General features: G+C 43.2%; 1 pseudogene across 1 annotated transcript; it reads right to left on the bottom strand.

Annotated features, from left to right (window-relative positions):
* Positions 1-2,302: 2,302 nt before the first annotated feature.
* Positions 2,303-16,804, bottom strand: LOC306969782 (keratin, type I cytoskeletal 13-like; annotated as a pseudogene). The gene is made up of 9 exons (XR_013794268.1): positions 16,748-16,804; positions 13,011-13,128; positions 11,158-11,467; positions 9,017-9,099; positions 7,292-7,448; positions 7,072-7,233; positions 5,763-5,888; positions 2,864-2,938; positions 2,303-2,455 (listed from the first exon to the last, which is right to left on the bottom strand). The product of XR_013794268.1 is annotated as a keratin, type I cytoskeletal 13-like (transcript).
* Between the last annotated feature and the right edge of the window lie 6,152 nt (positions 16,805-22,956).

The raw sequence follows: 22,956 nt of genomic DNA, 5'->3' as shown, positions 1-22,956 counted from the left end.
TGTACAGGATGTTCCAGTATCATCATGTACAGGATGTTCCAGTATCATCATGTACAGGATGTTCCAGTATCATCATGTACAGGATGTTCCAGTATCAAGTACAGGATGTTCCAGTATCATCATGTACAGGATGTTCCAGTATCATCATGTACAGGATGTTCCAGTATCATCATGTACAGGATGTTCCAGTATCATCATGTACAGGATGTTCCAGTATCATCATGTACAGGATGTTCCAGTATCATCATGTACAGGATGTTCCAGTATCAAGTACAGGATGTTCCAGTATCATCATGTACAGGATGTTCCAGTATCATGTACAGGATGTTCCAGTATCAAGTACAGGATGTTCCAGTATCATCATGTACAGGATGTTCCAGTATCATGTACAGGATGTTCCAGTATCATCATGTACAGGATGTTCCAGTATCATCATGTACAGGATGTTCCAGTAACATCATGTACAGGATGTTCCAGTATCATCATGTACAGGATGTTCCAGTATCATGTATATACAGGATGTTCCAGTATCATCATGTACAGGATGTTCCAGTATCATCATGTACAGGATGTTCCAGTATCATCATGTACAGGATGTTCCAGTATCATGTATATACAGGATGTTCCAGTATCATCATGTACAGGATGTTCCAGTATCATGTACAGGATGTTCCAGTATCATCATGTACAGGATGTTCCAGTATCATCATGTACAGGATGTTCCAGTATCATGTACAGGATGTTCCAGTATCATCATGTACAGGATGTTCCAGTATCATGTATATACAGGATGTTCCAGTATCATCATGTACAGGATGTTCCAGTATCATGTACAGGATGTTCCAGTATCATCAAGTACAGGATGTTCCAGTATCATCATGTACAGGATGTTCCAGTATCATGTACAGGATGTTCCAGTATCATCATGTACAGGATGTTCCAGTATCATGTACAGGATGTTCCAGTATCATCATGTACAGGATGTTCCAGTATCATGTACAGGATGTTCCAGTATCAAGTACAGGATGTTCCAGTATCATCATGTACAGGATGTTCCAGTATCATGTACAGGATGTTCCAGTATCATGTACAGGATGTTCCAGTATCATCATGTACAGGATGTTCCAGTATCATGTACAGGATGTTCCAGTAACATCATGTACAGGATGTTCCAGTATCATGTACAGGATGTTCCAGTATCATCATGTACAGGATGTTCCAGTATCAAGTACAGGATGTTCCAGTATCATCATGTACAGGATGTTCCAGTATCATCATGTACAGGATGTTCCAGTATCATCATGTACAGGATGTTCCAGTATCATCATGTACAGGATGTTCCAGTATCATCATGTACAGGATGTTCCAGTATCATCATGTACAGGATGTTCCAGTATCATCATGTACAGGATGTTCCAGTATCATCATGTACAGGATGTTCCAGTAACATCAAGTACAGGATGTTCCAGTATCATCATGTACAGGATGTTCCAGTATCATCATGTACAGGATGTTCCAGTATCATCATGTACAGGATGTTCCAGTATCATCATGTACAGGATGTTCCAGTATCATCATGTACAGGATGTTCCAGTATCAAGTACAGGATGTTCCAGTATCATCAAGTACAGGATGTTCCAGTATCAAGTACAGGATGTTCCAGTATCATCATGTACAGGATGTTCCAGTATCAAGTACAGGATGTTCCAGTATCAAGTACAGGATGTTCCAGTATCATCATGTACAGGATGTTCCAGTAACATCATGTACAGGATGTTCCAGTATCATCATGTACAGGATGTTCCAGTATCATCATGTACAGGATGTTCCAGTATCATCATGTACAGGATGTTCCAGTATCATCATGTACAGGATGTTCCAGTATCATGTACAGGATGTTCCAGTATCATGTACAGGATGTTCCAGTATCATCAAGTACAGGATGTTCCAGTATCATCAAGTACAGGATGTTCCAGTATCATCATGTACAGGATGTTCCAGTATCATGTACAGGATGTTCCAGTATCATGTACAGGATGTTCCAGTATCATCATGTACAGGATGTTCCAGTATCATGTACAGGATGTTCCAGTATCATGTACAGGATGTTCCAGTATCATGTACAGGATGTTCCAGTATCATCATGTACAGGATGTTCCAGTATCATGTACAGGATGTTCCAGTATCATGTACAGGATGTTCCAGTATCATCATGTACAGGATGTTCCAGTATCATCATGTACAGGATGTTCCAGTATCATGTACAGGATGTTCCAGTATCATGTATAGGCAGCAGTGAGGCTCACCTGCCGACGCCCTCTCCGTCCAGCAGGCGGCGGTATTCTGCGATCTCCATCTCCAGCCGGGTCTTGATGTCCAGCAGGTCCTGGTACTCCAGACCCTGTCGCTCCAGGTCGGCCCGGAGCTGCACCAGCTGCTCCTCCATGGACATCACCTGCAGAGACGGGAACATCTGTGACCCAGCCTCTAACCCCGACCCGACCCAACCCGTCCCAACCTGACCCAACCAAACCAAACCAAACCAAACCAAAGCAGACCCGACCCAACCAAACCCGACCCGAACCGACCCGACTCGACCCAACCCAGCCCGACCTGACCCAGCCTGACCCAACCTGACCCGACCAGGCCCGACCCGACCTGCTGCTCCTCCATGGACATCACCTGCAGAGACGGGAACATCTGTGACCCGTCCTCTAAGCCCGACCCGAGCCGAGCCGACCCGATCCAACCCAACCAGACCCAACCCACTGCTCCTCCATCGACATCACCTGCGGAGACGGGAACATCTGTGACCCGGCCTCTAACCCCGAGGCGACCCAACCCAACCCAGCCCGACCCTCACCTTGTTCTGGAAGCCCATCAACTTCATGCTGTAGCCGTTCTGAACGTCGCCCAGAGCCGCCTCCAGAGACGCTTTCTGCAGAACCAGACCAGACTCAGGTGAGCTTAGGGGTTAGAGCAGCACATGCAAAAGTACTACAGTCACGTGTGGCTTTTTTTTCTCTCATTTACACCTGATGTACGGCCTAGTACTGCGATATATGTGAAAATGTACATTAATTATTACTGTATAATGTATATGTTTGTTAAAATCACATGAAGAATGTCCAGGTCCAGAGCAGTTTCCCTCTAACTATGTCACTTCCTGTCAGTCCCTCTAACTATGTCACTTCCTGTCAGTGCCTCTAACTATGTCACTTCCTGTCAGTGCCTCTAACTATGTCACTTCCTGTCAGTGCCTCTAACTATGTCACTTCCTGTCAGTGCCTCTAACTATGTCACTTCCTGTCAGTGCCTCTAACTATGTCACTTCCTGTCAGTGCCTCTAAGTATGTCACTTCCTGTCAGTGCCTCTAACTATGTCACTTCCTGTCAGTGTCTCTATCTATGTCACTTCCTGTCAGTGCCTCTAACTATGTCACTTCCTGTCAGTGCCTCTAACTGTGTCACTTCCTGTCAGTGCCTCTAACTATGTCACTTCCTGTCAGTGCCTCTAACTATGTCACTTCCTGTCAGTGCCTCTAACTATGTCACTTCCTGTCAGTGCCTCTTACTATGTCACTTCCTGTGAGTGCCTCTTACTATGTCACTTCCTGTCAGTGCCTCTAACTATGTCACTTCCTGTCAGTGCCTCTTACTATGTCACTTCCTGTCAGTGCCTCTAACTATGTCACTTCCTGTCAGTGCCTCTAACTATGTCACTTCCTTTCAGTGCCTCTTACTATGTCACTTCCTGTCATTGTGGGACCAGTGTGGGACCAGTGTGGGAACAGTGTATGACCAGTGTGGGACCAGTGTGGGACCAGTGAGGGACCAGTGTGGGACCAGTGTGGGACCAGTGTGGGACCAGTGTGGGACCAGTGAGGGACCAGTGTGGGACCAGAGAGGGACCAGTGTGGGACCAGTGTGGGACCAGTGAGGGACCAGAGAGGGACCAGTGTGGGACCAGTGTGGGAACAGTGTGGGACCAGTGAGGGACCAGAGTGGGACCAGTATGGGACCAGTGAGGGACCAGTGTGGGAACAGTGTATGACCAGAGAGGGACCAGTGTGGGACCAGTGTGGGAACAGTGAGGGACCAGTGAGGGACCAGTGTGGGACCAGTGAGGGACCAGTGTGGGACCAGTGTATGACCAGTGTATGACCAGTGTATGACCAGTGTAGGACCAGTGTGGGACCAGTGTGGGACCAGTGTGGGACCAGTGTGAGACCAGTGTGGGACCAGTGTGGGACCAGTGTATGACCAGTGTGGGACCAATGTAGGAACAGTGTAAGACCAGTGTGGGACCAGTGTAGGACCAGTGTATGACCAGAGAGGGACCAGTGTGGGACCAGTGTGGGAACAGTGTGGGACCAGTGTGGGACCAGTGTGGGACCAGTGTATGACCAGAGAGGGACCAGTGTGGGACCAGTGTGGGAACAGTGTGGGACCAGTGAGGGACCAGTGTGGGAACAGTGTATGACCAGAGAGGGACCAGTGTGGGACCAGTGTGGGAACAGTGTGGGACCAGTGAGGGACCAGTGTGGGACCAGTGTGGGACCAGTGAGGGACCAGAGAGGGACCAGTGTGGGACCAGTGTGGGAACAGTGTGGGACCAGTGAGGGACCAGAGTGGGACCAGTATGGGACCAGTGAGGGACCAGTGTGGGAACAGTGTATGACCAGAGAGGGACCAGTGTGGGACCAGTGTGGGACCAATGTAGGACCAGTGTGGGACCAGTGTGGGACCAGTGTGGGACCAGTGTGGGACCAGTGTGGGACCAGTGTGGGACCAGTGTGGGACCAGTGTGGGACCAGTGTGGGACCAGTGTGGGACCAGTGTGGGACCAGTGTAGGACCAGTGAGGGACCAGCGTAGGACCAGTGTAGGACCAACGTATGACCACTGGTCCCACCAGTGTGGGACCAGTGTGGGACCAGTGTGGGAACAGTGTGGGACCAGAGTGGGACCAGTATGGGACCAGTGAGGGACCAGTGTAGGACCAGTGTATGACCAGAGAGGGACCAGTGTGGGACCAGTGTGGGAACAGTGTGGGACCAGTGAGGGACCAGTGTGGGACCAGTGTAGGACCAGTGTATGACCAGAGAGGGACCAGTGTGGGACCAGTGTGGGAACAGTGTGGGACCAGTGAGGGACCAGTGTGGGACCAGTGTGGGACCAGTGTGGGACCAGTGTGGGACCAGTGAGGGACCAGTGTGGGACCAGTGAGGGACCAGTGTGGACCAGTGTATGACCAGTGTGGGACCAGAGAGGGACCAGTGTGGGACCAGTGTGGGAACAGTGTGGGACCAGTGAGGGACCAGAGAGGGACCAGTGTGGGACCAGTGTGGGACCAGTGTATGACCAGTGTGGGACCAGTGTGGGACCAGTGTATGACCAGTGTGGGACCAGTGTATGACCAGTGTGGGACCAGTGTATGACCAGTGTATGACCAGTGTGGGACCAGTGTATGACCAGTGTGGGACCAGTGTGGGACCAGTGTATGACCAGTGTGGGACCAGTGTGGGACCAGTGAGGGACCAGTGAGGGACCAGTGTGGGACCAGTGTATGACCAGTGTAAACCAGTGTGGGAACAGTGTGGGACCAGTGTGGACCAGTGTGGACCAGCGTGGGACCAGTGTAGGACCAGTGTGGGACCAGCGTGGGACCAGTGTATGACCAGTGTGGGACCAGTGTGGGACCAGTGTGGACCAGTGAGGGACCAGTGTGGGACCAGTGTGGGACCAGTGTGGGAACAGTACCATGGAGAGCTGGGACTGCAGCTCGAACTCCAGCGCCTGCAGCATCTTCTTCAGGTCTGACGTCTCTGACTTGGACGTCTGCAGCGTCTCGGTCTGATCCGCCATCTCCCGGTTCAGAGCCTGGGCCTGAGGAACATCACAAACATCAACAAACAAGTCAAACTGGAGATCGTTTCATTTGTGAATAAACTGTTTCCAATTTGGTTCAAAGCTCAATAAATCTGTAAAAATCCCCATGTGAAAAATACAGGTTCATTTACATATTTTACAAGTTTGAAGGTTTTTTTTAGTTCAGAATGTGGATGCGTGTCTCAGAGTTTAGTTTAGGCGTCTCAAATCAGCAGTGCTGCATAATGACTTAATGACACCATGAACCAGTGGAGCCTTTCACCTGTGGAGGAACCACCTGACCCACAACATCATTTAAGTCATTTAAAACATCTGTACTTTTCTTTCAAAATAAGGACATTTTAAGACCCTGAGCTTTTAACCTCTTAACTCCCGCCTGAACCGAGAGGATCTTTTTCCTCACGTCATCAGATTGTTTTTCCATCATTTTTTTGTTGGGTATTCAACTCATTTATGTCATTTTTTCATCAATTTATCACATTTTTGTACATTTTTTTGTCACATATTGTCACATTTGTTCGTCAAATTTTTCTTCAATTTTTTCTAACTTTTTTGTCACATTTTTGTAATTTTTTCACAAATGTTTTGTCAATTTCTTGTAGAAGCTGTCGTTACACGTATGACCTGAGGTGGCAGTAGTGAGCATAAAAGGACCAACTTGCATCTAGTCTCTTTAACCTCTTAACTCCCGCCTGAACCGAGAGGATCTTTTTCCTCACGTCATCAGATTTTTTTTACATCATTTTTTTGTTGGGTTTTCAACTCATCTTTGTAACTTTTTTGTCATTTTTTGTCATTTTTTCGTACATTTTTGTCCATTTCTTGTGACATTTTTGCCACTTTTTCATAAATCTTTCATCACTTTTTTTCTCACATTTCCATCATTGTTTTCGTCTCAGTTTTGTTGCTATTTTCAGCTTTTTCCCAGAAGCTTTTGGATTGGGGTAAAGCCAAACTGGAGAAAATGCTCTCGGTTCAGGTGGGAGTTAAGGGGTTAAACGGTAATGTGTGTTTAAATCTCATTGAGACAGAAGTACCTCCACACTTCTGAGCCTGAAGAGAGTGGTTCTGTAGGCGTGTCTCCCACAAAGGACCATATTTGTACTGTGTTGTCGGGGGGATTCCGTGCGTGGCGTGGATAATAAACATATCAGTGTTTGTGGGAAAGTGACTCTCGTACCTTGGCGTTGAACCAGCCCTCCAGCTCCTTGCGGCTCTTGTTGGCCACGGCCTCGTAGTGGTCCCTGATCTCCTCCATGACTTTGGTGAGGTCCTCCTGAGGGCCCGAGTCCACCTCCACGTTCACCTGCCCGCTCATCTGCTCCCGCGAGGCCAGCAGCTCCTGAGGACACCAGGCCTGGTCAGAAGGTCCTCACACGCTCGGGTAAAGTGTCCCTCACCTCCTCGTGGTTCTTCTTGAGGAAGATCAGCTCCTCCCTCAGCCCCTCGATCTGCATCTCCAGGTCTGAACGTCCCATCGTCAGCTCGTCCAGGAGCCTCTTCAGCCCCGCGATGTCGGCCTCCACGGACTGACGCATGGCCAGCTCGCTCTCGAACCTGGGGGAGGGAGGGCATCCGGGTCAGAGCGCGGCCGCGGGAACTGTCACATCCCGAAACTAAACACTTCGTTTGGACAATCAGCTTTCTCTGTACGAGGCACTAAAGCCTGGAACTGTTCACCCCCTGACCTGCAGGGGGCGTCACACTGGGTCCTTTTCAAACACAAACTTTTTAATCAGAAATGTGACCACTGACCGTCTGCTCTGCTGTGTTTATATCGTGTTGTGCTGGATTATTATATGTGTTTTAACTAAGTATTGTTTAATTTTTTTGTAAAGGCCCAACAGGGGACGGACATTGAGAATTAGCTTTTGGTGTTGTAGTAACATGAGTTTATGTGACAGACTTGTCCCTATTCAAATAAACTTAAATAAATAAAATAGACCTGGACACCAGTGTTAGTTTCGTCGACTAAAATATTTAGTCTTAATTTTAGTCAAAGTGATATTTTTGTGACAAAAATTGGACTAAAACTAAATTAAAAGTTTCTCATGAGACTAAAACTGTGACTAAAATGTCCAGATATTTGAGTCGACTAAAATCAGACTAAATAAAAATGAAAAGGAGAGACTAAAATCAGATTTTTGTCACATTTTGTCAAATTTGTTCAATTTTTTGTCATTTTGTTGTCACATTTTTTAGAAATTTTTTATCACATTTTTGTAATTTTTTTGACACATTTTGTCACATTTGTTCGTCAAATTTTTCTTCAATTTTGTATCAATTTTTCGAATTTTTTTGTCGCATTTTTCTAATTTTTTCGTCCATTTTTTGTCAATTTCTTGTAGAAGCTGTAGTTACACGTAAGACCTGAGGTGGCAGTAGTGAGCATAAAAGGATCAACTTGCATCTAGTCTCATTAACCTCTTAACTCCCGCCTGAACCGAGAGGATCTTTTTCCTCACGTCATCAGATTTTTTTTACATAATTTTGTTGTTGGGTATTCAACTCATTTCTGTAACTTTTTTTGTCACATTTTTGTCACATTTCTGTTATTTTTTTATCACATTTTTGTAACTTTTGGTCAAATTTTTGTCATTTTTCCGTAAATTTTTGTCCATGTCTTGTGACATTTTTGCCATTTTTTCATAAATCTTTCATCACTTTTTTCTCACATTTCCATCATCATCCAAACTTGTATTGAGCGTCTGAAAGAGCCTCAGATCATGTTTAAAGGATCAGCTCTGAGCTTTGTTCATGTGGAGCAGAAACATGAAGCAGAGGAACAACATTAAACATGATTAGAATCAATATTATCAATGCAAAGTCCACTACATTAGTCTTAAATTCAGTCGACTAAAACTAGACTAAAATCGAAAAGTTTTTTTTTACTAAATCTCGACTAAAATTAAATTACATTTTAGTCAAAAAGACTAAAATTAAAATAAAATATGTTGGCAAAATAAACACTGCTGGACACGCCCCCGACCTGGACACGCCCACAGACCTGGACACGCCCACAGACCTGGACACGCCCACAGACCTGGACACGCCCACAGACCTGGACACGCCCACAGACCTGGACACGCCCACAGACCTGGACACGCAGAGGCAGAAACACTCACTTCATCCGGAAGTCGTCGGCCGCCAGTTTGGCGTTGTCGATGGCGAGGTAGAGGAAGCCGTTCACTTTGGTCGCCTCGACGATCTGAGGAAACATCACAGCTCAGCGTCACCGTGGAGACGATACAACCGATACATGCTCACGATATCGATGACCTCCCGATACACCGATAACCGATACATGCTGACGATATCGATGACCTCCCGATACACCGATAACCGATACATGACTCATGATATCGATAACCGATACATGACTCATGATATCGATAACCGATACATGACTCACGATATCGATAACCGATACATGACTCATGATATGGATAACCGATACATGACTCACGATATCGATAACCGATACATGACTCACGATATCGATAACCGATACATGACTCATGATATCGATAACCGATACATGACTCATGATATCGATAACCGATACATGACTCACGATATCGATGACCTCCCGATACACCGATAACCGATACATGACTCATGATATCGATAACCGATACATGGCTCATGATATCGATAACCGATACATGACTCACGATATCGACCTCCTGATACACCGATAACCGATACATGCTCACGATATCGATGATCTCCCGATACACCGATAACCGATACATGCTCACGATATCAACCTCCCGATACACCGATAACCGATACATGCTCACGATATCGATGACCTCCCGATACACCGATAACCGATACATGACTCACGATATCGATGATCTCCCGATACACCGATAACCGATACATGACTCACGATATCGATGATCTCCCGATACACCGATAACCGATACATGCTCACGATATCGATGACCTCCCGATACACCGATAACCGATACATGCTCACGATATCGACCTCCCGATACACCGATAACCGATACATGGCTCACGATATCGACCTCCCGATACACCGATAACCGATACATGCTCACGATATCGATAACCTCCCGATACACCGATAACCGATACATGCTCACGATATCGATGACCTCCCGATACGGCGATAACCGATACATGACTCACGATATCGATGACCTCCCGATACACCGATAACCGATACATGGCTCACGATATCGATGACCTCCCGATACACCGATAACCGATACATGCTCACGATATCGTTAACCTCCCGATACACCGATAACAGATACATGCTCACGATATCGATGACCTCCCGATACACCGATAACCGATGCATGGCTCACGATATCGTTAACCTCCCGATACACCGATAACCGATACATGCTCACGATATCGACCTCCCGATACACCGATAACCGATACATGCTCACGATATCGATAACCTCCCGATACACCGATAACCGATACATGCTCACGATATCGATAACCTCCCGATACACCGATAACCGATACATGCTCACGATATCGATGACCTCCCGATACACCGATAACCGATACATGACTCACGATATCGATGACCTCCCGATACACCGATAACCGATACATGCTCACGATATCGACCTCCCGATACACCGATAACCGATACATGCTCACGATATCGATAACCTCCCGATACACCGATAACCGATACATGCTCACGATATCGATAACCTCCCGATACACCGATAACCGATACATGCTCACGATATCGATGACCTCCCGATACACCGATAACCGATACATGACTCACGATATCGATGACCTCCCGATACACCGATAACCGATACATGACTCACGATATCGATGACCTCCCGATACACTGATAACCGATACATGACTCACGATATCGATGACCTCCCGATACACCGATAACCGATACATGCTCACGATATCGATAACCTCCCGATACACCGATAACCGATACATGCTCACGATATCGATGACCTCCTGATACGCCGATAACCGATACATGCTCACGATATCGACGACCTCCTGATACACCGATAACCGATACATGACTCACGATATCGACGACCTCCCGATACACCGATAACCGATACATGCTCACGATATCGACCTCCCGATACACCGATAACCGATACATGCTCACGATATCGATAACCTCCCGATACACCGATAACCGATACATGCTCACGATATCGATGTACATGAGGTCGTTCATTGATGACGGACAGTCCTAAGCCCCGCCCTCCGCCCGGGTCCTCACCTGGCCCTGCAGTTCCTGGATGGCGCTGAAGTAGGCGCTGTAGTCCCGTGCGGACGGCGAGGTCTTGTGGTCCAGGAAGCCTCGGATCTGCGCCTCCAGCTCCGCGTTCGCCGCCTCCAGGAGCCGCACCTTCTCCAGGAACGCGGCCAGGCGGTCGTTCAGGTTCTGCATCGTCGCCTTCTCATTGGTCGAGATCGCCATGTCCCCGCCCCCCCCCACCGAATGACCCGCCCCCTGCGCCGAAAGACCCGCCCCCAGAGGCATATCCAGAGCTGAACCCGAAGCCGCCTCCTCCTCCTCCGCCTCCGAACTGAAACAAAAACATGTATAACGGCGTCAGTTTTCAGAGACAAACATCAGGCTCAGGGTCGAGGGCGGGACCTGGAGCCCGATAGACACAGGGTTCAGTAAACGGCATGTTTTTGGCTAACTTCCTGTCAGCCAGTGCAGGGTAACGGCCACTTCCTGTCTGTAGAGCATCCAGAGTGTTGCTGATTTCTGGAGTTCTGAGTTTAGTGGTGCTAGGCTAGTGCTAGGCTAGTGCTAGGCTAGTGCTAGGCTAGTGCTAGGCTAGTGCTAGGCTAGTGCTAGGCTAGCGCATTAGCCTGCATTAACCTCTTAACTCCCACCTGAACGGATCCCATTCTATCCAGTTTGGCTTTACCCAAATCAAAAAGCTTCTTGGGGATAAAGCACCAAAATAGCCACAAAAAATTAAAAGAAAACACGGATGTAAATTCAACAAAAAAGTCACAAAAATTCAACAAAAAAGTGACAAAAAAAAAAAAAACAACAACCAAAATGTGACAAAAATTCAACAAAAATGTGACAAAAATTCACCAAAAAATGACAAAAATTCAAAAAAATTGTGACAAAAATTCAACAAAAAATCATCAAAAATTCAACAAAAAGTGACAAAAATTCAATAAAAATGTGACAAAAATTCAACAAAAATGTGACAAAAATTCAACAAAAAATTTGACAAAAATTCAACAAAAAATTTGACAAAAATTCAACAAAAATGTGACAAAAATTCAATAAAAATGTGACAAAAATTCAACAAAAATGTGACAAAAATTCAACAAAAAATTTGACAAAAATTCAACAAAAAAGTGACAAAAATTCAACAAAAAAGTGACAAAAATTCAACAAAAAAGTGACAAAAATTCAACAAAAAAGTGGCAAAAATTCAACAAAAAAGTGGCAAAAATTCAACAAAAAAGTGACAAAAATTCAACAAAAAAGTGACAAAAATTGAACAAAAATTCAACAAAAATTCAACAAAAAATCAAAAAAAAATCAAAAAAACAACAAAAATGTGACAAAAATTCTACAACAAAATGACAAATGTGACCAAAATTCAAAAAGAAAAAAACATTTAAAAAAAGGTGACACAGCAACAAGGCGAGGAAAAAGATCAGTTTTGTGGGTCTTAGCTTTCAAATGAGCTGCTACACAGGCCTATATAACAGCCAAAGAGGACAGAATGCATTTGTTTAGGCGGGGGGTCAGATAATAAAAAGATAATCACTTCTAACACCAGACTAACAGCATTTAAAGGGACTATTTTCTAGCAACACAGTAACAATATTCAAGAAACATTAGAGTAAATATTTGGGCGACTCCTTTTTCAAATAACCCAACGTTGGACAAGTTTTATTAGCATTAGCCTTTAGCTTCCAGGCTAACACCCTCACAGTATAAACACACAAGTATTTACATCCTGAGGGAACATTACTGTCACTGTAGCGCTCCACAGGAAACAGCCGTTAGCCTACAGGAAGTTAGCGTCACCCGGTCAAAGTGCGTGTTAATGTGCAGCAGAGGATTGTGGGACATGTAGTCACACTCACCCCGGAGCCTCTCTGGACGGACACTGCGTACGACCTGCGGGCCTGACCTCCTCCTCCTCCTCCTCCTCCTCCTCCGTACATCGACCTGCTGCCGAAGCGTCCGGCGCCCCCTAGGGAGCTGGAGAGGAACCACACGCAGGTTTTCACACAAATAAGGCCTTTTATCCGACACAGGGGAGGGTCTGAGGAGGAGGAAGAAGGAGAAGGAGAAGAAAAAAAAGAAAAAGAAGAAAAAAAAGAAGAAAAAGAAAAAAAAGAAAAAAAAGAAGAAAAAGAAGAAAAAGAAGAAAGAAAAAATCAAGAAAAAAAAGAAAAAAAAAAGAAAAAGAAGAAAAAGAAGAAAAATAATAAAAAGAAGAAGAAGAAAAAGAAAAAAAAGAAAAAAAAGAAAAAAAAGAAAAAGAAGAAAAAGAAGAAGAAAAAGAAGAAAAAGAAAAAGAAGAAGAAAAAGAAGAAAAAGAAAAAAAAGAAGAGAAAGAAGAAAAAGAAAAAAAAGAAGAAAAAAAAGAAAAAAAAGAAGAAAAAGAAAAAAAAGAAGAAAAAGAAGAAAAAGAAGAAAAAGAAGAAAAAGAAGAAAAAGAAAAAGAAGAAAAAGAAGAAAAAGAAGAAAAAGAAAAAAAAAAGAAAAAGAAAAAGAAAAAGAAAAAGAAGAAAAAGAAAAAGAAAAAGAAAAAGAAGAAGAAAAAGAAGAAAAAGAAGAAAAAGAAAAAGAAGAAAAAAAAGAAAAAGAAAAAGAAGAAAAAGAAAAAGAAAAAGAAAAAGAAAAAGAAAAAGAAGAAAAAGAAGAAAAAGAAAAAAAAAAGAAAAAGAAAAAGAAGAAAAAGAAAAAAAATAGAAAAAGAAAAAGAAAAAGAAGAAAAAGAAAAAGAAGAAGAAGAAAAAGAAGAAAAAGAAGAAAAAGAAGAAAAAGAAAAAAAAAAGAAAAAGAAAAAGAAGAAAAAGAAAAAAAATAGAAAAAGAAAAAGAAAAAGAAGAAAAAGAAGAAAAAGAAGAAAAATAAGAAAAAGAAAAAGAAGAAAAAAAAGAAAAAGAAGAAAAAGAAGAAAAATAAGAAAAAGAAAAAGAAGAAAAAAAAGAAAAAGAAGAAAAAGAAGAAAAAGAAGAAGAAGAAAAAGAAGAAGAAAAAGAAGAAAAAGAAGAAGAAGAAAAAGAAGAAAAAGAAGAAAAATAAGAAAAAGAAAAAGAAGAAAAAAAAGAAAAAGAAGAAAAAGAAGAAAAAGAAGAAGAAGAAAAAGAAGAAGAAAAAGAAGAAAAAGAAGAAGAAGAAAAAGAAGAAAAAGAAGAAAAAGAAGAAAAAGAAGAAGAAGAAAGGAGTAAAACATAAAAATAGCAGAATACTGAAAAATAAAATAAGATTATTATTATTATTCTGAGCATGTTCCGCATGTTTCTGAACATCGAGGACAAACTGAGACCTGAGTTCATCTGAGCTGAACTTTAGGACAGTTTTTGTTTCAGGAATTACAGAGAAATGAACCAACTCTAGAATCTGCATGAAGACGGTTCCCACGGTGACGCCTCAGGTTAAACTACAGGCTCGTGAGAAGGAAACATTTGGAGAAAATAAGGTAAAAAAAATGACCAAAAACCAAGACAAAAATTTACACAAATACAAATTATTAGTAAAAAAAAGGAAAGATAGAAACGAGAAGGTGAAAATCACACACACAGAAACAAAGACGACTTTAACCTCTTAACTCCCGCCTGAACCCAGAGGATCTTTATCCTCACGTCAGCAGATTGTTTTTCCATCATTTTGTTGTTGGGCATTCAACTCATTTTAGTAACTTTTTTGTCATTTTTTGTCACATTTTTTGTCACATTTTTTGTCATTTTTTGTCACATTTTTGAACATTTTTGGTCATTTTTTTGGTCATTTTTTTGTAAATTTTTTATCACATTTTTGTCATTTTTTTGTATATTTTTGTCATTTTTTTGTATATTTTTGTCATTTTTTTTGTATATTTTTGTCATTTTTTTGTATATTTTTGTCACTTTTTTTGTATATTTTTGTCATTTTTTTTGTATATTTTTGTCATTTTTTTGTATATTTTTGTCATTTTTTTTGTATATTTTTGTCATTTTTTTGTATATTTTTGTCATTTTTTTTGTATATTTTTGTCATTTTTTTGTATATTTTTGTCATTTTTTTTGTATATTTTTGTCATTTTTTTAAATATATTTTTGTCACTTTTTTTGTGACATTTTTGCCACTTTTTCATCCATTTTTCGTCACTTTTTTGTCAAGGTCAAGTTTATTTCTATAGCACATTTTCAACAACCACGGCCCAAAGTGCTTCACAAACAGATGATAAAAACTAGGAATACAAATACCAGCGAGGCATAACAAACTTTATGTCAAATTTCTACTTTTTCCCAGAAGCTTTTGGATTGGGGTAAAGCCAAACTGAGGAAAACGTGCTCGGTTCAGGCGGGGGTTAAGGGGTTAAAGTGTGAACATGAGAGAGGACAGGGGTACAAAAAAAAAGAATAAAACGTTCATAAACTAAAACATATATTGATTTTTTAAATGTGATAAAAAACAGAACGAAACGAGAAGGTGAAAATCACACAGAAACAAACAAAGACGACTTTAACCTCTTAACTCCCGCCTGAACCCAGAGGATCTTTTTCCTCACGATGGTTTTTCCATCATTTTGTTGTTTGGTATTCAACTCATTTATGTAACTTTTTTGTCTTTTTTTTGGTCATTTTTTTGTTCATTTTTTGTTATTTTTTTGTAAAATTTTTATCACATTTTTGTCATTTTTTTTGTCATTTTTTTTATTTATTTTTGTCATTTTTTTGGCCATTTCTTGTCACATTTTTGTCATTTTTCGTCATTTTTTTGTCACATTTTTGTCATTTTTTGTCAATGTTTTCTCGCTTTTTTGTCACATTTCCATCATTGTTTTCGTCTCAGTTCTGTCTCTATTTTCTCACCTTTTCTCCAGAAGCTTTTGGATTGGGGTAAAGCTGGAGAAAATGTGCTCGGTTCAGGTGGGAGTTAAGGGGTTAAAGTGTGAACATGAGAGAGGACAGGGGTACAAAAAAAAGAATAAAAAAAAGAATAAAACGTTCATAAACTAAAACATATATTGATTTTTTTTAAATAAAAAACAGAAGTGACAACGAAACGAGAAGGTGAAAATCACACACAAACAAAGACGACTTTAACCTCTTAACTCCCGCCTGAACCCAGAGGATCTTTCTCCTCACGATTGTTTTTCCATCATTTTGTTGTTTGGTTGTCATTTTTTAGTTAATTTTTTGTTATTTTTTTGTAAAATTTTTATCACATTTTTGTCATTTTTTTTTAAATTTTTGTCATTTTTTTGGCCATTTCTTGTGACATTTTTGCCACTTTTTCATCAATTTTTCGTCACTTTTTTGTCACATTTTTGTCATTTTTTGTCAATGTTTTCTCGCTTTTTTGTCACATTTCCATCATTGTTTTCGTTTCACAGCTTTTCTCCAGAAGCTTTTGGATTGGGGTAAAGCCAAACTGGAGAAAATGTGCTCGGTTCAGGCGGGAGTTAAGGGGTTAAAGTGAAAAAATGTAAACAAACCAAAAACGTGTCTAAACTCAAACATATAATGATTTTTTTTAAATGTGATAAAAACAGAAGTGACCCCTGTGATGTTGGGCAGGTTAAAGTGTGTGTGTGTGTGTGTGTGTGTGTGTGCGTGTACCCGTGTGCGTGTGCGTGTCCGTGTGCGTGTGCGTGTGCCTGTACCTGCCGCTGTAGTTCATCACCAGGGTCATGTCTCGTCCTCTCTCTGCTGGAGCTGAAGGTGTGACTCCGGGTGAAGTGTCCCGTGTGTGTGTGTGTGTGTGTGCGTGTGCGTGTGCGTGAGCGTGAGCGTGTGCGTGTGCGTGTGCGTGTGCGTGAGCCTGTACCTGCCGCTGTAGTTCATCACCAGGGTCATGTCTCGTCCTCTCTCTGCTGGAGCTGAAGGTGTGACTCCGGGTGAAGTGTCCCGTGGAATCAAACCGACAGCTTTTATACTGTGATGTGTGTACCTGTCCTGTGGGTGAGGCCCCCCCCGTCCTGTGGGTGAGCCCCCCCCGTCCTGTGGGTGAGCCCCCCCCTGTGGGCGAGCTCCCTGTGGGTGAGCGCCCGCAGGTGAGCGCCCGGGCGGGGCCGCTCCTCTGTCAGCGCCGATAAAGATAATGATGATGATTTTGGAGGGGATTCCAGCCGCACCTGTGGGATCGGCCCCGGGGCCCCGGCCGCGCCCTCGCTCCGCTCGCGCTTTAATTATTTTATTTTCATCGGGTCATAATCCGCACGGAGCTTTTATCTGAAGGGAAATGTCAGCGGGACAAAGGAGGAGCGAGCCGCGCCTGCAGAGCCGTCTGGAGAGCCGTGAGAACCTGCAGGAGGAAACACCTGAGCAAGCACCAGAGGCCCCAGAGCCAGGGGGGCAGGGGGGCAGAGGGGCAGAGGGGCAGAGGGTCAGAGGGTCAGAGGGTCAGAGGGTCAGAGGGTCAGAGGAGGAGCGAGCCGCGCCTGCAGAGCCGTCTGGAGAGCCGTGAGAACCTGCAGGAGGAAGCACCCGAGCAAGCACTGCATGTCAGGCCCCAGAGGCCCCAGAGCCAGGGGGGCAGAGGGGCAGAGGGTCAGGGGGGCAGAGGCCGGGGCAGAGGGTCAGAGGGGCAGAGGGGCAGAGCCTGGTCTAAAGTCTTCCGCCCTGTCCTGGTCTGACTTAAACCAGGCCCGAGTCTTTCTTCTTGGTGTCCGGAGCCGGCGGTTAAGCCCCGCCTCCCGCATGTCCTGAGGAGAAACAGCTGTAAGACCTTTGCACATCTGCACCAGTGGATCCAGGATGATGCAGACTCTGACCGACCCGACCCGACCCGACCTGTGGCTCGAGCCTGGGTTTAAAACACCGTTTAACCTCATGACGAACGTGATACTTAAATATCAGTGAATCTATAGAAGAGGGAGTGTTTTTACAGAAGTCATGAGGAAACTTTAAAATCTATGTTTTCCAGATTTTTAAATCAGATTCTCAACCTGTGACTTTTAAAAGTTTTGAATTATCAACAACTGTAATGTTGAAATCTGCAACAACAGAGCTGTAAACCCTAACCCAGAGGGGGAACTCACTCTTAGAATGGCGAAGAGGCCGAGAGGACAAGGCTGCGTCTGAAACCATCACATCACAGCCTCTGAGCTCTGACCCTTGACCTTTCATGGGGTCACCTGTTAGATCTGTGCAGTTCGGGAACTAGAGCTTCAGCAGCATTTGAACAATCTGTCCGTCCTTAAACAGGGGAAAGGGAAGTGACATCACCAACAGGTGTTTTTCTTCTTCTTTAAAGTTATTGGTGGAGTGCAGGCCAAACAAAAGTGCATGTCGCCCCCTAGTGTCCAACAACAACATAGTGTCCAAACAAAGACATTTAAGGAGAAAATAAATCCAAACATTTCCCTTTAGTCTTATTTTATTTCAGCAGCTGTTTCTTAAAGCTACAGCAGCATCAGAGGTCGCTATGCTAAAGTGGCTATGATAGTTAGCATCAGAGGTCCCTATGCTAAAGTGGCTATGATAGTTAGCATCAGAGGTCCCTATGCTAAAGTGGCTATGATAGTTAGCATCAAAGGGCCCTATGCTAAAGTGGCTATGATAGTTAGCATCAGAGGTCCCTATGCTAAAGTGGCTATGATAGTTAGCATCAGAGGACCCTATGCTAAAGTGGCTATGATAGTTAGCATCAGAGGACCCTATGCTAAAGTGGCTATGATAGTTAGCATCAGAGGTCCCTATGCTAAAGTGGCTATGATAGTTAGCATCAGAGGTCCCTATGCTAAAGTGACTATGATAGTTAGCATCAGAGGTCCCTATGCTAAAGTGGATATGATAGTTAGCATCAGAGGTCGCTATGCTAAAGTGACTATGATAGTTAGCATCAGAGGTCCCTATGCTAAAGTGGCTATGATAGTTAGCATCAGAGGTCCCTATGCTAAAGTGACTATGATAGTTAGCATCAGAGGTCCCTATGCTAAAGTGGATATGATAGTTAGCATCAGAGGTCCCTATGCTAAAGTGGCTATGATAGTTAGCATCAGAGGTCCCTATGCTAAAGTGGCTATGATAGTTAGCATCAGAGGTCCCTATGCTAAAGTGACTATGATAGTTAGCATCAGAGGTCCCTATGCTAAAGTGGCTATGATAGTTAGCATCAGAGGTCCCTATGCTAAAGTGACTATGATAGTTAGCACCAGAGGTCCCTATGCTAAAGTGGATATGATAGTTAGCACCAGAGGTCCCTATGCTAAAGTGGCTATGATAGTTAGCACCAGAGGTCCCTATGCTAAAGTGGCTATGATAGTTAGCACCAGAGGTCCCTATGCTAAAGTGGCTATGATAGTTAGCACCAGAGGTCCCTATGCTAAAGTGGCTATGATAGTTAGCACCAGAGGTCCCTATGCTAAAGTGGATATGATAGTTAGCATCAGAGGTCCCTATGCTAAAGTGGCTATGATAGTTAGCATCAGAGGTCCCTATGCTAAAGTGGCTATGATAGTTAGCATCAGAGGTCCCTATGCTAAAGTGACTATGATAGTTAGCATCAGAGGTCCCTATGCTAAAGTGGCTATGATAGTTAGCATCAGAGGTCCCTATGCTAAAGTGGCTATGATAGTTAGCATCAGAGGTCCCTATGCTAAAGTGACTATGATAGTTAGCACCAGAGGTCCCTATGCTAAAGTGGCTATGATAGTTAGCATCAGAGGTCCCTATGCTAAAGTGGCTATGATAGTTAGCACCAGAGGTCCCTATGCTAAAGTGGCTATGATAGTTAGCATGGAGGCTCCTCCCCATAACTCCTTCCTAACTGACAGCCCAATTCGGAAGCTTCTTGTCATGGCGGACGCTGACGCACATTTGGTTTGGCGTAAGAGCTCTGACCAATCTGCTCGTTTCGGACGCAGCATAAGAGGTTTAGAGGTTTAGAGGCTAACAGGCTATGAGGCTAAGAGGTTAAGGTTAAAGTTAAGAGGCTAAGAGGCTACCAGGCTAACAGGCTATGAGGCGAAGAGGCTACGGTTAAAGTTAAGAGGCTAAGAGATTAAGAGATTAAGAGGCTACCAGGCTAACAGGCTAACAGGCTACCCGGCCGGTCTGAGCCTGTCAGAGCGGAGCAGAGATTATAAACTTGTCACTCAGGAACCACACGGTTAGTTTTGGCTCCGGATCAAACACAGCCGTCGTCAAAGACTCGTGTTCAGTCACAGAAAGACAAGCTAATCACCGTCATTACACGACTTTAGCACCAGGAGGAGGAGGAGGAGGAGGAGGAGGAGGAGGAGGAGGAGGAGGAGGAGGAGGAGGAGGGTGCTCAACCTGCCAGAATCAAGGCATCAAAAGTCATAGAAAAGCCTTACATTAGATTTGAACTGGCATTAATCTCTTAACCCCAAACTATTTCCCTGAGGTTTGGAGCCTTTCTACGGTTTGAAAGCTTTTAATGCCACGAACACAGAAAGACTCGGTGCATACTTCACTTCTTAAAGAGGGGGGGTTCTGCGTTAAAGAGGGGGTGTTCTGCTTTAAAGAGGGGGTGTTCTGCTTTTGTCAGTCCCATAGCACCAGTCTATATCACACTACAATGATGACAAACCTTCTGTTGGTCTGTAAATGCAGTAAATTAGAATAACTGCCTTGTATAAAATGTCTCTCTCAAAATGGCTGTAGTGAATGTCTTGAAATAGGCCTCTGTCTCTTTAAGAACCTCTGAGCCTTTCCGACACGCCCCCTCCACACGCTGTCTGTGGCATCAGTGGGGAGGGGGCTCTGCTGAGGAGCAGTGGTTGGTTACTCGGCTGGTGACCAAAGCTCGGAGGCGTCTCCAGGAGGTGGGGGCGTTCCTAGGAGGACTCAGGCAAACCTATCCCTAAAATGGCCGCCATCAGAGTTTTTACAGATGACTCAGAAATACGTGAATGTGCCAAGGCAACACTTCAGGCATGTTTTTAATGAGGGAGTGACAGAATAACATGATGGAAAGCTGGAAAAGTCCATTTTGCAGAATACCAGGATCATTCAGGCGCTCAAACCCTCCCCCACGTTAAGGTGGCGGCTCCAGGAGGGGAGAATAAAGTTCTTACCAGCTTCACCCCCCCCATGAGCTCGATGGGTGAGTTCAAACATAGGTTTAGCTGCGAAGTTTTAATATAAAAATAACTGTTCAATAACTGTTCAAGTTAGACTCATAAAAACAAAATACAAAACAAGAATCATAAAAGTGTGAGGAAGCCGGACACGAGGGGTCGAAATGTGCAGGCAGACTGACAACAAACGCAGCTCTTACCAGATGTTTATTACTCAAACTTCTCAGTGTCACATACAAAATGGCCCCCATGACTAGAAGCAGTCAGGCTTTATACTTCCTCCTAATGGGAAAGGACCTCCCACCAGAAAGTACCATTAGCTCGATGGGTCAGTTCCACATGAAAGTTCAGCAGGTAAGTTATTATATATTATTATTCACATTTTACATCAAATGAAATGATCTGTGTTCAAATCAAAACAAAACAAAATACAAATCAAACGTCACAAACAAAAGGAAACACAAAGCAAAGTTAAACCGGTTTCCCCCGGCCACATGGTCCAGCCTAAGATTTTAAAATGGCCGACAAAGACCACGCCCCTTCCTTTCTCCCCACCAGGTGACACAGGTAAATGATATAATTATTAACACGTACATGAATCTGAGGGTTATTGCTGGCTGGTGTTTATCGCAAACGAAAGAAACGAAGCAAAATAACAAACACACACAATGGGACAACCCCCCCCCCCCCCCCCCCCGGCCACATGGTTCAGCCTGGGGTTTTAAAATGGCCGACAAAGACCACGCCCTCCCTTTGTTCCCACTTGGTAAGTTTGTAAACTGAGTAAATAAATAAATACAGTTGTAAACGGACAATGAGAAGTGCAATCACGAACTGAAACTAAAGAATCCGGTGGTGATCGTTACAAATGAAACAAAACAAATAAATAACAAACACTTTGTCACAGAAGGAAAAGAACCAAACAGGAAACTGATAATGTTTAGACTCATCTGAATATTTGAATATCAAAATGTACCAAAATCCTGTTTGAATGTTTTCAAATGTTACAAAATGAAACAGGCTTGTGGAATTAAAATATAATATTTATGCATTAAAACACATGAAAACACATGAAAACACATTAAAACACATTCACAACTGCAGGTTTGCTCTTTAGCCCAGGAAGTGACAGCACATGTTTTTATATAAACATATATTATATGTTTATTATATTTTTTCTCTTCCTTTTTTTTCTTTTTTATGTTTTATACAATACATATTTTGGGGGGAAATATTATTGATTGTTTTTTATTTATTTTTTATTGAAGTATGAAAATGATCTACGGCATCTCTGGAATCGCCCATGCCATATATGGTCATTTTAAAAAACAATTAATGGTAAATGGTAAATGGTCTCAACTTATATAGCGCTTTTCCACCTACATTAGGCACTCAAAGCGCTTTACAGCAAGGATCCACTCACCCATTCATACACCAATGTACGCAGACACTAAGGGTGAAAACAATTTTGTAAATATGTAAATTTTCTCTAATTATTCAAAAACTACTTTAACAAACGTTGAATTATGAATATAGTTTCTACTAAATAAAGATACAAAGACATGGGGAGGAGCAAAGTGGCTCAACAGCCCATAAATACATGAATAACGGAGAATGCTAATTTGATGCTACATGTTAGCATCGGGCTAATGCTAACGGTTAGCTAGCACGAGCTACAACTGCCGTTTTTTCACTTTTACTGAACAATCTGCTGTGAGAAAATATCCATATGGGCCTGATTTACACTTGACTTTATTTATGTGATAAATAAGTTCATTTTCCACCAGAAAATGGCTAAAAAGAGGAAATAATGTTGTTTCTCTAAA

Source organism: Gobius niger, assembly GCF_951799975.1.
Source record: "Gobius niger genome assembly, contig: SUPER_10_unloc_2, whole genome shotgun sequence".
Lineage (NCBI taxonomy): Eukaryota > Metazoa > Chordata > Actinopteri > Gobiiformes > Gobiidae > Gobius > Gobius niger.
Note: the sequence above shows the minus strand (reverse complement) of the source record. Positions and strands in the feature narration are given on the sequence as shown.